The sequence below is a fragment of the Castor canadensis genome, chromosome 6 (genome assembly GCF_047511655.1).
Source record: "Castor canadensis chromosome 6, mCasCan1.hap1v2, whole genome shotgun sequence".
NCBI classification, from domain to species: Eukaryota; Metazoa; Chordata; class Mammalia; order Rodentia; family Castoridae; genus Castor; species Castor canadensis.
Window position 1 is genome coordinate 104,240,314 of NC_133391.1, and position 14,876 is coordinate 104,255,189.

General features: G+C 35.9%; 1 protein-coding gene across 15 annotated transcripts in view; it reads left to right on the forward strand.

Moving 5' to 3' along the window:
* Mef2c (myocyte enhancer factor 2C) overlaps positions 1-14,876 on the forward strand; it is a 163,535-nt gene that overhangs the window by 55,195 nt on the left and 93,464 nt on the right. For 2 of the 15 annotated variants that reach the window (XM_074077112.1, XM_074077113.1), the window contains exon 1: positions 14,145-14,300. The exons of the other annotated variants lie outside the window; for them this stretch is intronic. The gene's annotated coding sequence lies outside the window, so the exon portion shown is untranslated. Of the gene's footprint in view, positions 1-14,144; positions 14,301-14,876 lie in introns of those variants that run through there. 15 annotated transcript variants of the gene reach the window in all.

A 14,876-nucleotide genomic window follows, 5' to 3' on the forward strand; every position in this document is an offset into this window, starting at 1 on the left:
GGCCAGCCATGGTGGCACACATCTGTAATCCTAGTTACTTGCAGAGATCAGGAAGATCAAGGTTCAAGGCCAGCCTGGGCAAAAAAGTTAACAAGACCACATCTCAATAAATAAGCAAGGTATGGTATTGCATGTCTGTTATCCCAGGCACAGCTATATAGAAAGCATAGGTAAGGAGGATCAAGGTCCATTGCAGGCTTGGCCAAAATCATGAGACTCCATCTGGAATTAAAAAAAAAAAAAAAAAAAGCTGCAAGCTGAAAAACACTGGGGCTGTGGTTCAAGTGGTAGAATGCTACCACGAATGAGGAAGAGAAAGAAAAGGGAAATTCAGTATGAATGATAGAGGATAACACAACTTGTCAAAGAACATTTCATAAACATTGAAAAGGAGGAGAGAAAAATCTGAGTGAGGAATGTAAATAAAAAATTATGAGAAAAGGAAAAATTTAAAATAGTATGAAAAATGTCAAGAAATAATGAAGGCTTGAATTTGGATAAGGAGAATGAAACTTGAGATAATCTTTATAAATATACTTAGCTTAACCAAAAATATTAGCAACAAAGGGTAACACATAGCCCTCCCCACCCCTTGTTTAACGTGGAGGGGAAGTTAATATAGGTAACTCCAGAATGTATAAGCTCCAGGAAGCCACAAATATTTGTTCATTCCCTGCCATATAACCTACAGCAGACCCTGGAGCATAATGGTTGCTCAAAATTTTTTTTTCATTGAATTAAAGAATGAATGAAGCATTGCTTTATGCTTCGCCTTTATTAAGCAGGACAATGAATTCATGCTTGTGACCACAAACATGAAGTGTAACAAACAGGTATGCTTGTTCTGTGTAATTTAATGATACTAAGAAACAAAGCCGATTTCATGGAACTCCTGGGCAGGTATGGTTAAAGCCTAAGGTTATTTTAATAGCAGGAACTATGGTAATATGCCATAACCTGTACAAGTTCATATAAGCCACAACTCTTCAGAATTTTTGAGTTAAAACTAGATGGTAACTGTTGTGGTGATAACCTTTTCTAAAGGAAATGAAAGATGATCTGAGAACTACAGTCAATAGCTCGTCTTTACAAATTTAAAAATACATACACAAGATGAAATCTGTGTGTTGCCCATCCTGTGAAGCTCAAAGTGTGAGTATGAGCCAATATTACATAATAATTGATCCTATGGGAGCATGTTCGTCTTTACTAATGAAGTGTACAGGAAGAGAAACAGGTATAATCTTAACTTTCCAAGGTTCTTCGATTGGTTCTGAATGACATTCTCATCCTTAAATTGGGAAAATATCCTCAAAATCACACAGATTCTAATGAGAGCTACAGGAATAGAGAAATAAATAATTTAGTTATTAAATTTAAAATTGCTAATGAGTCCTGTGTAATGAGAATGTTTGAGGTCTGGCCCTTGAAAGACAGGAGCGGAACTCAGCCACGACCTTGGTAAAGTAGAGAAGTGGTCAGAAGTCATAAAGCCAAGGAGAGAAAAAAAATAAATGCTCTAAATTCAAAATGTGTAAGAGTTTGCTAGAAACAAGCCTGGCCAGGCAAAAGATGCAAAATTGAAATAGATGAAAATGTAAATATATGTTTTAACGTTTATGCAGTGTATGAATAATTAAAATTATATGTTTGATTACCATATACAACAGTAGCCTTTTTTTTTTCTTTTTTGGTGATAAGGTCTCATGGTGTTGCCCAGACTGGCCTCAAATTCTTGATCTTCCTGCCTCAGCCTCCTGAGTGCTGGGATTATAAGTGTGCACCATCACACCAGGTTTAGTGTTTTTTTTTTTTTTTTTACAATTATATATTTTTTCAGCTCCAAAGCTAAAGACAGGTACATAATTAGGAATGAAGAGCTGAAAAGATGGGAAGAATAGAAACAAAAGTCAGGAAGATTAAAAGAATAATAGGTATAATTCAGTAGACAGCCTTCAAGTGTATGCATGAAATAAGACCATGTTCACCAAATGTTGCTGTCTGTACAGAGAACAGAACAAGAGGAGTGGACACAAAGTATTCCATGAAGGATTAGCTATAAGTAAGAATTTCCTGAGAGTCAGGGTTGTGAAATATCAGCGTAGGTTACTGAAGAAAGTTATGTTGCTCTTTTTCCGGAAGGCCTTAAAAATAGGAGAGGTGGAATCTTTGTGAAATAATTTGAGTCTGGTATTATCTGAAGGAGGAAAAAGTGGAATGCCCTTGCCATATTAATATCTGGCATTTCTATTCTTACCTTGGCTGATGGAAATATAGATAGATAGATAGATAGATAGATAGATAGATCTCTACCCAAAAGAAAGGATTTTTTTCTCTTTTTTGGCATGGAAAAAGTTATCTTTCTTGTAAAGATCCATTTTAAGACAAGTGAAATGTCCAAGCCTATCCTGAAATTCTCAATTGTAAATTTAGGAAAATATTAAATATTCATATTGACTGACTTTTTCAAAGGAATTTGATAAGAGGTTTTGCTGTATTCTTTGTCTTTTTGGTTCATAATGTATAAAGCACGGTTTATATAATTTTGAATTTTAGAATCTTCAGGATGTGGCCAGAAAGTGGTTTGCTATGTGAACGAGTTACTTGATGGAGATGCCCACTTTTCTAGCACCTAAGAGTAATTAACGAATACCCCCCAGCTTCTCATAACACATTTATTACTGGACCTGCCAAGGGACATGAGTGACACTGATACAAAAATTATTCCACATGTTTCATCACTTTGAAAGGTAGTATTTGCCAACCACTCCTTTGTTACTGGATTAGAAATCTCAGAGATTTCTTATTTACTGAAAGCCCTCTTAGAGTGCAGGAGGTAGAAAGGCAGCCGTTTTGAAATTTCACTTTGCAGTCAACTGCCTTCACCTTACACTGAACTCCGTCTTGGCTATAGTATGCCAGTTGTGTCTATGGAGTTTTTGAATGTCCCTGACCCACTGTTCTGATTAAGTAAGGCAACAGCATATGCAAATACATAAATGAGTATGTATGTGATTATGTATCTACCATGGTAAAATGTTCTACCTATGAAAGTAGGAAAAGCGTCTGATGTATGCTGAAAATCCACAACCTGTTTCTTCCTCGCATTTTGTAGGCGCTGAAAAGCAAAGGTATACTATGTCATGTAAAAAAAAATAGCCATGAACTTGTATAATTCATCAAAGTATGTGATTTTTTTTCTGCAACTTATTTTGCTAATTATGTAACTTTTCAAAGAATTAATTAGCATATTTCATTAGGTATGTGTCTCATACATCTTGATAGCCATAAAATTACTTTTAAAATAATGTATTCTAGAAGGGCTTGAATCGCAGTTCTCCTCAGAGCTCTCAAACACAAAGAATTTTAAAAGGGTAGGTAAATATTTAAAGTTCTGATGCAGAATCTCCCCTGCAAATAAAATAATATTGTAGTAGACAATAACTTGAGATGACAGAGAAGAAAAAGAAAGCACAAAAAGAAAAGGCAGAACAAGAGGAGGAGCCAGGAGAAGAGGAATAGACCAGGGTAGTGGGAGAGTTGATTAGGTCTGGTTTAGAAAGCTGATTCAAGGTACTTCGAAGAAGTACCTGCTTCAAACCTGGAGACATGATGTCTGTCATATTCTGTGGAATTCTCATAATGAAATGGACTCTTCTGTTCCATTAACAAGAATATACCTATTTGGGGGTATATTCCCCCAAAGTGTGTTGAATATATGCTAGTTTATGTACCTTTATTTGGTTGTCCTTGTGAGCAACCCCAGTGATTTGTACAAAGTAGAAACAAAGTTACTGCTGCCCTGTAGGTTTTGATATTTAAAGGTAAAATCTGACTCAAGCTTGCCTCTACTACCCTGCTAGTACAGTAACATAAACTCATTTTTGCCATTAAGAAAAAGAGATTGTTAGAAGAGTTTAAGAACACTGGTTTGATCCCTCTGAACATCACATTTTCTGCACAGATTTACTTTCTAAGCACTCTTGAAGATGGAGAAGTAGTACAGTGTATTCTTTTAAGTACTGAGTCTGAGACTGGATTTGAGGGGTGGGGTGGAAGGAGTTGTGGTTCTTGGTAAAGCTAAATGAAGGGTTTTCCATTGTTTTAACACTTCTTCAACATGATACATACTACTGTGCTTTCCTTGTGCCAGGCTAACCTGAGTGTCAGCTTCAGGCATTCAAGTCAGGTCAGAAGGAAAAAGCTTACTCCTTCTGTAGAGCTGGCATTGACAAAAGGATACTCCAGATAAATCAGGAAATGCTCCTGATTCTGTCATTCTACATAAAAAAGGAAATGACAGGAAAGGTCCTGCAGGAAAGAAACCACTCTTCCCTATTTATTTTATTTCCTGACTTTCTTTTTTTAATCAACAGCTTGTTAGCACCCTTAGGGTCTAGTAATCTTCGGAATCCAGTTTGGGGATTGCTAACTTAAGCACTTTGAGATCTCAAGAGAAAGTCATGAACTTGTCTACATGCATGGGTACTTTCCTTTGAGTTCCAGATTTGATAGACTCAGGCTAAAATATAGCCTAGTTTAGTAATTTCTGATCTGTAGTAGCAGTCTCTTTTTTTTTTTTACAGGGAAGTACTGTAATACTTTCCATTCAGTATTATCTGCCAAGGATGACTGGGGCTATCCTTGAAAACAGCCTAGGGCAGAATGTGTAGACATGCTGAGATAAGGAGCCTCCTGCCAGGCCTTGGGCCTCGAAGCTGTCTCAGTTCAGCTCTGGCCCAGGCGCCATTCCTCTGCAGCACACTTGTTCTTGCCCTGCTGGCTTCATATGGAGGAAACATTTTGCTTGTCTGAGAACACCTCTATTCCTAGCTCTTTGACAGTTTCACTTGCCATATCCCCTCAGTTCTAAACATGTGGAGAGGAGATAAAGAAAGGTGATGAAATGAAAAAATGGAGTGGGGAATGCTACAAGTAGAGAGAAGAAACTCATTTTCCCGTTCCTAATTTGTATGCAGTCACGACAGGGTTTCAGAGGATAAAGTAAATGTATCCCAAGGGTCATTAACCATATAGGGAAGAATACAATGTGAAGTGTTGGTTAGCTATGAGAATAAAATTAAAGTTTATGTACTTTTTAATTATAATAAATACCGTGATTCCTTTAGGAAAGAAAAAGTAAAAGTTTGATTTTAAAATCTTTGCAAATACATGATCTGTTTTCAGGGCATTGGACCACTTATAAATAAAAGTAGATTCGAGTTAATTTAGGCTTCATGCCAACTTATACAGCTTAATTTATTTTAAAACTGATAAAGTTATATTCATGATATAGGAAATAAAGAAAATGGCCTGGAATTAAGGATCAAATTTATACACCTCCCCCACAAAATGACAAAGGTGGGAAAGTTTAATATGCATACCCTATATTCTTTCAGTGTCACTGCAAAGGAAATTTTGACCCCTCCCCCTTAAAATACTGTAGTTCTTTAGTGAACATTGCTTTTTCACAATTTTTAAAATTAAAGTGTGAGCCAATTACCCTTTAACTTCCTACTTATCAAAAGTCATATCCTCAAATATGTATTTTTTCTTCTTAAAAATTCTTTGATTCAAACAATAGTAGGTAATTCAATTTGTCTTTTCATTTCAAGTTGGAAATTAATTTGTTTGGCTTGAGGCTACATAGCTTTCTGTCATTAGGTAGGAATGTCCAAAGATACGTGAATATTTCCGACACAGTGAGACACTGGGATTTTCAAATATTGCTGAGGTCTTAATCAAAACTCTGCTGATTGCTTGGGAGTTGGGTCCTTTGAGACAGAAAATAAATCAACCTACCCAGTGACTAGGTTACATTAGTAATGTTGTAAGATTGTTCATTTCTAAAAGTAAAAAAACAAAAGTGATTTTTATACATGTGCAGAAATCTCACATTGTGTTTGTCAAATTGTTCATGCTACTGCCTGTATTTAGCATTTCAAAAAACAATTTATATTCCCAAGAATGATTTCAGCGAGTTGGTGTGGCTTTCAGGAAATAACCACATTTCAAGGAAAGGACATCTTTGGGTTTAATTGATAAAAATTTAGAAACCTTTGTATTATAATGTATTCTCCCTGTGTCTAAGAATTTTTATGTTTTTTTAAAAAATAATAACAAAGTGAAAATAACAAGTTTACATAATGAATTTATGAAATTGAACTGCCTCCCATTGAATTTTTATAAATGAGTGTGGCTTTTTTATTTGAGCTTCATAATAAAATGCTTATTATTCCCACTCTATAGTGAGGAAACTGAAGCTTACAAAACTATAATTTGACCAAGAGTTCACCACCAGTGACAGGCAGAGTACTGGAGTAGTCATGCTCAGATAGTCTCATTCCGTGGTGATTTAGCTCTTTCCTCAGTTATCATCTTCTCAAATACCTTCCCTGATTGGCTGTCCAATAACTGCCCACCTTGACCCTTTCCTACACACTTACCCAGCCAGCTGTGCTGTGGTATTTTCTCTCTTGTACTTCTCTATCTAAAATAATCATACTGGTGGGCTCATATGTTATCTCTTTGTCCCTTTGGAATATAAGCTTCATGGCGTCTAGAGTCTTTGTCTTGTTCACAGTGTTGTACGTGAAAGTGAGCATCATACTTTATGCCTTTTTAAGTCTCTCTGTGTCTCTTAACAATTGGACATTTTCATTGACATCTGTGAAATTAAGCATCATAATTTTGTCTCATGGTATCCCATGACAGCAGTTAACCCAGGATTTGATTGTCTGTGTAGTCCAAGTTAATGGGCTTTTTTTCTAATGTACAATCAGAATACACCAAATATGTTACAATAATCCACTGCTCCAGCGGGACCTGGGTACATCCTGATAGAGGATCTGTATTGCATGCATGTGCCTTAATCTCATTACTGACACTGACCACCACCCTTCCTCCTGACCACCAACCCTGACAGAAGTTGTGAAGTGTTAAATCCCTGTGTTACATAGCCTAGCATGTGTTACAGTGAGTGGGACAGGCGTGGAGAGTGTGCTTGTCCTGGAGATTTGCACAGATAAAGGAAGGATATAGTTTTGAGAGGAATGCTATAACTACAAAGTGCATCCTGAAGGCCATTTAGCTAACAATGAAGGTCTGTGTTTTAAAATAGCACTATAACAAAGTAACTACAGAGTTTTGGCAAGGGCTTCAACTATTTATAGAACTAAGTAAGGCATAGTGAATAGTGCCACAGTACCCAGTTCCTCCTTGCCATAACCCCAAAGTTATAAGAAGCACTGTAATTATATTTTTCTACTTTAAAAAAAAAATCATAGTAGCCATTATCAGTTTAACCATACGGAAGCTCAGGCTGAGATTTCTTTTTTAAATGCACAGTTTTGATTTTCAGCAGCTGCAGTGGGTCTTTAATCATATATTATCTTTATGAAGCCTTTTTCTAACATATGTTAATTGGCTGTTTTCTGTGACAAATTATGAGCTCTTACTTTGATGAGGTTCAATTGCAATCATGTCGGAGTCGAGTATGTAGAGTTTCCACCCCTGCTGGCTCCTCAAACCACTACAAACATCCGCACGTCAGTGCAGTGCTGAGTAATGGCAGGATTTGGGCTGGCTGATTTTGCTACAGATTTTTTTTTTCCACAGGATATTTTCAGCCTCTTTGTACTAAATCTGTTTCAGGGTTTGCCCTTTTTAGCAGAAGCATGCTCTAAAATTAACATCAAATCTTATTGGAGATTACTATAATACAGTGAGAAATATTTCATAATACAACACCCCAGTGTCTGTTTTGCTTTACTGAAATTTCAGCACACTTATTACACATTTTTGTCAGTTAGTTGTGAGTTTCGTCAGTTCTTTCTACATCATCAGCATTTTGTAACAAACATTTTAATTTTCTTCTTTCGAGGGGAATAAGTTACTTGAGTAGATGATCTGGTATATATTTAACTATCATAAAGAAAATACACAGGACTTTTTTTTTTTTAGGTGTTGTCAAACATATTAGAATGTTCAAAATGCCTTGTATAGTGGTTTCTTTTTTTCTCTGCAGTTAAAGCTATTGGTCAAGTAATAAAAGCAATCACATGTTCCATCAAGGTTAATGTTCTTTGAGATGTGTAACATCTATTCCCATTCTGTATCCTAATGTCAACTTGCAATGTATCATTAGGATGAACAGAAATGTTCTAATCCATCTGCTCTGATAACTGTGACAGATAGCTTGCATCAAACACCAACAGATGATCAGTGATAGCTATAATTAGAATTGATATAAAAATACAGTGCATTTGTTTATAATCATGGGAAAGTAGTCAAAGTAATTGGTTAAGGCCTTCAGAATCTATGTCAAACACCAGTCATATTGCCATTAATTTAATGCTTTTCTGCCTTGACATGTAAGGTCAAGGGCTCTAAGTAAATTGAAGTTCTCCAAAACCCAAACCTGGGAGTCAGATTTCTATGCAGGTAGTTGAGTTTAGAATAAGATGGGCCAGATGTGACTAGGCACTGCTGCTCCTCAGGAGGCTGTTTTTAATCAGCCATTTCCCTGGAGTAGCATATAGTCAATGAGCTCTAAATCCTGAGGCTACCTGTGCTCCTAGGAAGGCCTGGGAATGTCATTACAGAATGTACAATTAAGTGTATGTGGAAAAATTAGAGCAGAAATTAAGGGTGGGAAAGGTTAACTTCAGAATCTTATTTTGTGTTACAGTTTTAAAGGAAGTATAAGATAATTACAAATGTATATAAAGGGAATAGTAAACCCAATTTCTAAATGCAGGTACAAATGGAAAGTTATTATTGACTGATTTTAACCAGAACTGTTTAAATGTACATACCATTTTGAGAATGTACAAGGGTTCAATTTCAGCATGGGTAAATAAACAGAAAACTTCTTTGTTGTTAGTGACATGCAGCTAGAGAGGATAACTTCAGAAGTTCTGTGTGATGCGTGGTGTGACTGCAAAGTCAATTGATGCACTGTGTCTTGAGCTAGTGTACACAAGGAAATTTAGTTCCACTTGATAAGACACATTCTTAATTGGCTTTAAGAAAATAAACCAAGGTAAAGAACGATGTGTAAATGAAACAGAGAACTTGGCATGTGGCTGTATGGAAGCCCCTAAGCCATGTGGCTTAATTGGGGCCAGTTGGGATCATTTAATGATTGCTGTCAGAAGATCAGATTTAATTCTCCTTATAAGAAGACCACAGTGGGATAGAGTTAAACAAATTGTCATCAGAGGTTTCAGATGAACAAAACCTTAATTAGGTTGATTAGGATGCTGTAAAAGAGATGAAGAGAAATAGAAAAATTGATGAATCACTGGCTTTTATGTTGAGCTATATATAATACCAGTATCATCTATGTTTTAAGAGGTTATTATGGCATTTTGAATGTCACATATATTATCATGTAAGGTGTTATGTAAACTATCTAGATGTCTAAAGCTTAGAGATAAAAATAAAAGACATTCAATTTAAATAGCTGATTGAGCATTTGCTCCTTAATATACAATAAAATACTAACAAAAGAAAAATAGTATTCCCTCCCATGTTATGGTCAGCTTTAAATGTTAAATAATTTGAGAAAGTAAATAACAGCAGAAGCAAATTATTTTTCAAGGACATAATTTTCAATCAGTTAGTGCAATACTTGAATATAGGATACAACATAATCTTCCCTTGGAATGCCTTTTTAACAATTCATATTACAATTATTGATCATTTACTTGTGAAAATACTCAGGACTACTCTTATTATTTTATCTACATATTTTAAAAAACTAAAATGTTTTTCCATCCACTGTACCTACACACACACACGTGCGCGTGCACACACACACACATACACACGCAAGCATGCATGCAAGCAAATGTGTCTATAAGGCTAAAAAATGTGTCCAACACATGCAGGCTTCTACGAAGAAAATATTCATACATAGAATGTTTCCATTTTGATCATGAAATATGATATACTAAAGACTGAGAAAATAATGGATGTAATTTTTCCCTTAACAAGATTATAAAATGGCTGGGAATTCACAATTATAAGATGAGAATATATAATAGTACTATGTCCCACGTCAAGCCTAGCCTGCTTCAGAGGTTGACAGTTTTGTGTCACTGCTGGTGGTGCTGTATAGTGCTTAACTTGCTTTGTTCAATAACAGCAACAAAAACTCCAGCTGCGTGTGCTCATGGAGAGGTTACAGCTGGGGAGCAGACACAATCTGCGATGCTAAATAGTAGCTCTTGCCTTGTGCTGAAGACAGTGCGGGCCTTACCTTTGTGGTAAAGCCTTGCCACATCACTAAGTGGCCTCTGAAAAACGTGGTGGCTGCATTATTGTGAAAAATTAGGAAAACAAAGACAGGATAGAACCCTGAATTAGTTACTTAATCCGTTATGGAGATGCTAAAAACTGTAGCATAATCAAAGATCATGAGGTTTTTGACATATTTAGACCATTTGGAGTTTATTTTGGCAGGGAGAATGTAAGCTGCTGTTTTAGCTGGGGGGCTGGGGGGGGGGAATGTCCAAGGCAGAATTTACCATGGATAACTATGACAGCAAAGCAGTTTCCCTCGTGTTTATTAAATTGTTTATAATGCAGTGTAGTTGTCCAAAGGTATGTGTCTCCTAAATTCTGGAACTGTGTAAATAAAATGATTTATGTAAGTGATAATGGCAGGTTAGGCCCACTTATTAAATTAATTGCAGGTGTTTTCAAAACGAGTTCCTTTTTAGCCTTATTATATTTCTGACATACATTTTATCTCCTTTTGTCCTTGGGGAAAGATATTAAAGTAGGACTAGAAGCATTAACTTAGAGTTTCCAGCAGCTATGGTCATTGGGAAAATTGATACATTTCCCTAGTTATTTCTACTTTTGCAGCCTGAAGCTCTTCCATGGCTGATACTTAAAAGAAACTTCTTAATTTTTATAACACTGTAATTTTTTCTATATGTAGTGATTATTGTTACAATATAAATGAAGCATTATTGTTAGAAGGTGTGCATCATTAACTTTGTTTTTTTTAAATCATTATACTGGGGGCATATTGTGACATTTACCAAAATTCTTACAATATATCTCAGTTGCATTCACCTCCTCCCTCATTCTTCTTTATCTTCCCTACCCCCATTCCTGGAATACTTTCAACATGTGTCATTTTTCCATTTTCATACCTTAGTACTTAATAATTCCACCATATTCTCCCTTCTCCACCCTTTCCTTATCTTTATGGTGTATGTAAAGCTACACAATTTACTCCATCTTATAGCTTTCAATTTGTACCTCAAAACTGAAACAATTGCTCAAGTAGTAGACAGTGTTTTCATCACTACCATGTACCTATTTCTTCATGTGCAGTACCACCTCTAACAGTCATAATCATCCTGCAGATGAAAATATATTTTCCCAGTTTGGGGGAGAAAAAGAAACAGTAGTCATCAGGCAGTAGTTATTCAGTGTCTAAGTACCAACCTGAGCTTTCTGGTCCCCACATTCATTCAGCTTCCACTGCTCAATGTAAGTTATTCTTATTACATATTGGAAATATATATAAATATAGTAAAGGATTAAGTGAGGCTATCAACCTGGTTCTGTATAAGCAAGATAAAGGGAAATGTTGGGAAAATATCTCAGGTGAGAGCTATAAACTTTAACAAGTTAATTCAGTTAATCAACTAGTACTTATTAGCTCCTCTATGGCTGGCACTGGGATGGATACTGGAAGTACAAAGGTAAAACAAAACAGAGTTGGCAAGCAAACGTTCTGTTTCACAAAGGAGAGGGATGTGGTATTTTGGGACCTTATTACAGGGGAATTTGGTTTGACCAAGACATGGAGTGCTCCCTTAGGAGATAAAACTGTAGCTAAGACAGAATGAGAAGTTAAGGAAGCACAGAAGGGAAGGAACATTCCAGGCAGAAGGAATTGCATATGCAAATGCCCTATAGCAGGAAGAAGGATGACAGATGTGAGAACTGAAAATAAAAAAAAAGTCAACCTTGTTTGGATTTTTTTTGAGGGGACTAGGGTTTGAACTCTAAGCTTCATGCTTGCAAAGCAGGTGCTCTACTGCTTGAACTACACCTCCAGTCCATTTTTTGTTCTGGTTATTTCGGAGAAGGGGGTCTCACAAACTGTTTCCCAGAGCTGCCCTCAAACCATGATCCTCAGACTCCCAAGTAGCTAGGATTACATGTGGGAGCCACCGGCACCCAGTTTTTATTTTTTATTTTTTTTGAATTTGTAATATTATGTTACTGATACTTGAAGATGACCTAGAATTTATCTCATTGATACTCAATGAAAATAAATTGGGAACCCTTTGTATTTAGCATAAATAATGAAAGACTGTTCTTTTACTATCCTTAGAAGGATGGGTCTTGGCTATGTGACTTAAAAATTAACTGTTCACATTCATCTCTAGGATAATATATAATGTTCTATGAAATATATGCTAAGCTTAAAGAAAAATGGAGTGACTTTCAAATCAGGAAATATCTCTCAACTCATCACAGAGTCAAGCATCAATAAGAATAATAATTGGGTTATTTCATTTGAAGTTCAGAATAGCTCTTAAGGGAAAAAAAAGGAAAACGTTCTGCTTGTTCTTTTTAACCAAAGTGTAATTGCACGCCTCATATGTCTTTCAAATAAACCATAAAGAAGAAAGTTAAATGTATCTAAACGCAACATAACTAGCAAAGTTTTCCACTTAAAATCATCATGAATCATTTAATTGTTTGAATCATTAATACCAAGTTCCCAAAAACTGGGCTTATAATCATTTTTGCCCCAAATGGATTCTCTTGTATTTATTTAACAGTGTAATTTTTTTGTTGTGTGATGCAGTGTGCTAAATTTTCAGCCCGAAGTTTTATAATACATTCTATGAGGATGCTTATGTTACTGGAAGCATAAGTCAGTGACAAAGTTATTTGCCAATATGAATAAAAGAAAACCAGAATTCTTTCTTTGCGAGTTGATATATATTCTAATGCTTTATCTTTGTGCATAGGCTGTGTTTATTTGACTGTGTTGTACTTATCATAGCAAAATATATGCTTCACAAATATAACTGTAGCAGGAGAGAATGAATTTCTTCCCACATCTTTTCACGTGGCATGGCAGTCTCACTGTAAGATCAAAACTTGTAAGTAAAGGTTATGTTTAATTTCTAAATCAAAGTGTTGTGGGAAGATGATTGAGATCTGACGATGACTCAGATCATCTTGATATGTGGCTTTCTTCCTACAGAAACTTTATGGTAGACTGCTGTTTCCATGTCAGAAAGAACGAACTAGTGATGAGATCAAAATAGTTTCACTATAGACTGAGTTTCAGTTAATTACTTTTGCTCCTGGTTTAAATCTTTTAAAAGAACCTTAAGAGCCTCAATAACATAAGAATTGTTTTCTCCCCAGTATATCTTTTTTGTATGTGAGGACAAACAAGTAAATAATGTATTTTATCAACAAACGTTGCTCTTTTGACAGCCTTCAGGATTTGGTTCTTTATCAAAAGTTATAATTCATATATTTTGATTCTTGCTTATATACAATTCTTCACTGTCCTCAAATTCAGAGCCCATAGCTGCATTAATTGTGTAAGATGATTTTTTGTAAGGCATAGTAGATGGTAATTGATATTTATGTGCTGCTTCACCAAAGTCAACTTATGTTTGTTTTATTTTTATTTCTTGAAGTGATCATAACAAAACATTAACCTAGAGCTGAAATGGTCTTCTCTTGGGTGTTTTAAAGATAGAAATATAAAATTGCTTCTCAGATCTGGATTTCCCTCATTGTCCCTTATCTGAACCTCTCCAAGGCCTCCGTGTGTGGGGTGTGCTGCACAGCACACTCAGACGGTTCTGCTCAGAGAAGGAAGTGGAGAGTTTTGGTTCCCATTTTACACTTCTGGAACAGTTTAGGGAAGGAAGCACCTTTACACCTTTTATTGTTCGTGGTTGCTGACATCATATCCTTCCCTGACCAGTCTGTGCGTGTTTCCTGCCATTCTGTCAAGATTCTTCTGTGTTACTGGGAGGGATTTGTCGGAGGGAAGGAGGGAGGGAGGGAGGAAGAGGGCAAGAAAGAGTGAGAGAAGGAAGGGGAAGGGAGGGGGAGGTGTGTGTCAATCAAGGCAATTTGTTTGTGAATGAGGGAGCCTGGTAGGAGAATGATCTTTAGCATCTGTCCAGAAGAAATTCTTCTCTACTCCGGCTCAAACCACTTTGCCTTCATCTGTCTGCTTATGCCAAACTCAAAGTGAACAGAAGTCTGCCATAATGAAGTTCCCGTTTTTAGTAAGCAGCCTGATTTTATTTTTCTTTTATTTAGGTTGGCAAAAAGAAAAAAAAAATCAGAAGACTGTAACTCTATAGAGTGTAACTATAGTAGAACATTTCTTTTTCTTTTTCTTTTTTAATTACTGATTGTTTATATGTAACTCTGTCATTTTCCAAGAATGGTTCTTTCATATGGAAAAAAGTAGCGGCAAGGCTGCAGGAATTATTTTAAGCGTATGGTTGATTGTACATAATGAAAGTTCTCAACATAACTTGAAATTCTACTACATGTAGTTTAGTTATTCTTTTTTTTTCATGTACATACAAAACAGCTTAACTGGTTACTAAGGTTACATAATCTTTTCCTTTGCTTCTCTCAGCCTCTCACAAATTAATTCCTGAAATTGACCTTATAATACAGTTTTTTTACTGACAGTCCTGAAATATGGGGACCATAATCAGATATCCTAAGCCACACGTTTCGTGATATACTTCACAGTTACTCGGTCTCATCATCACCATGTGTACTCTGCATGTGGATTTTAATACCAATTTTTCATTTTATGTATGTTTGGAAAGCATCATTTCAATAAA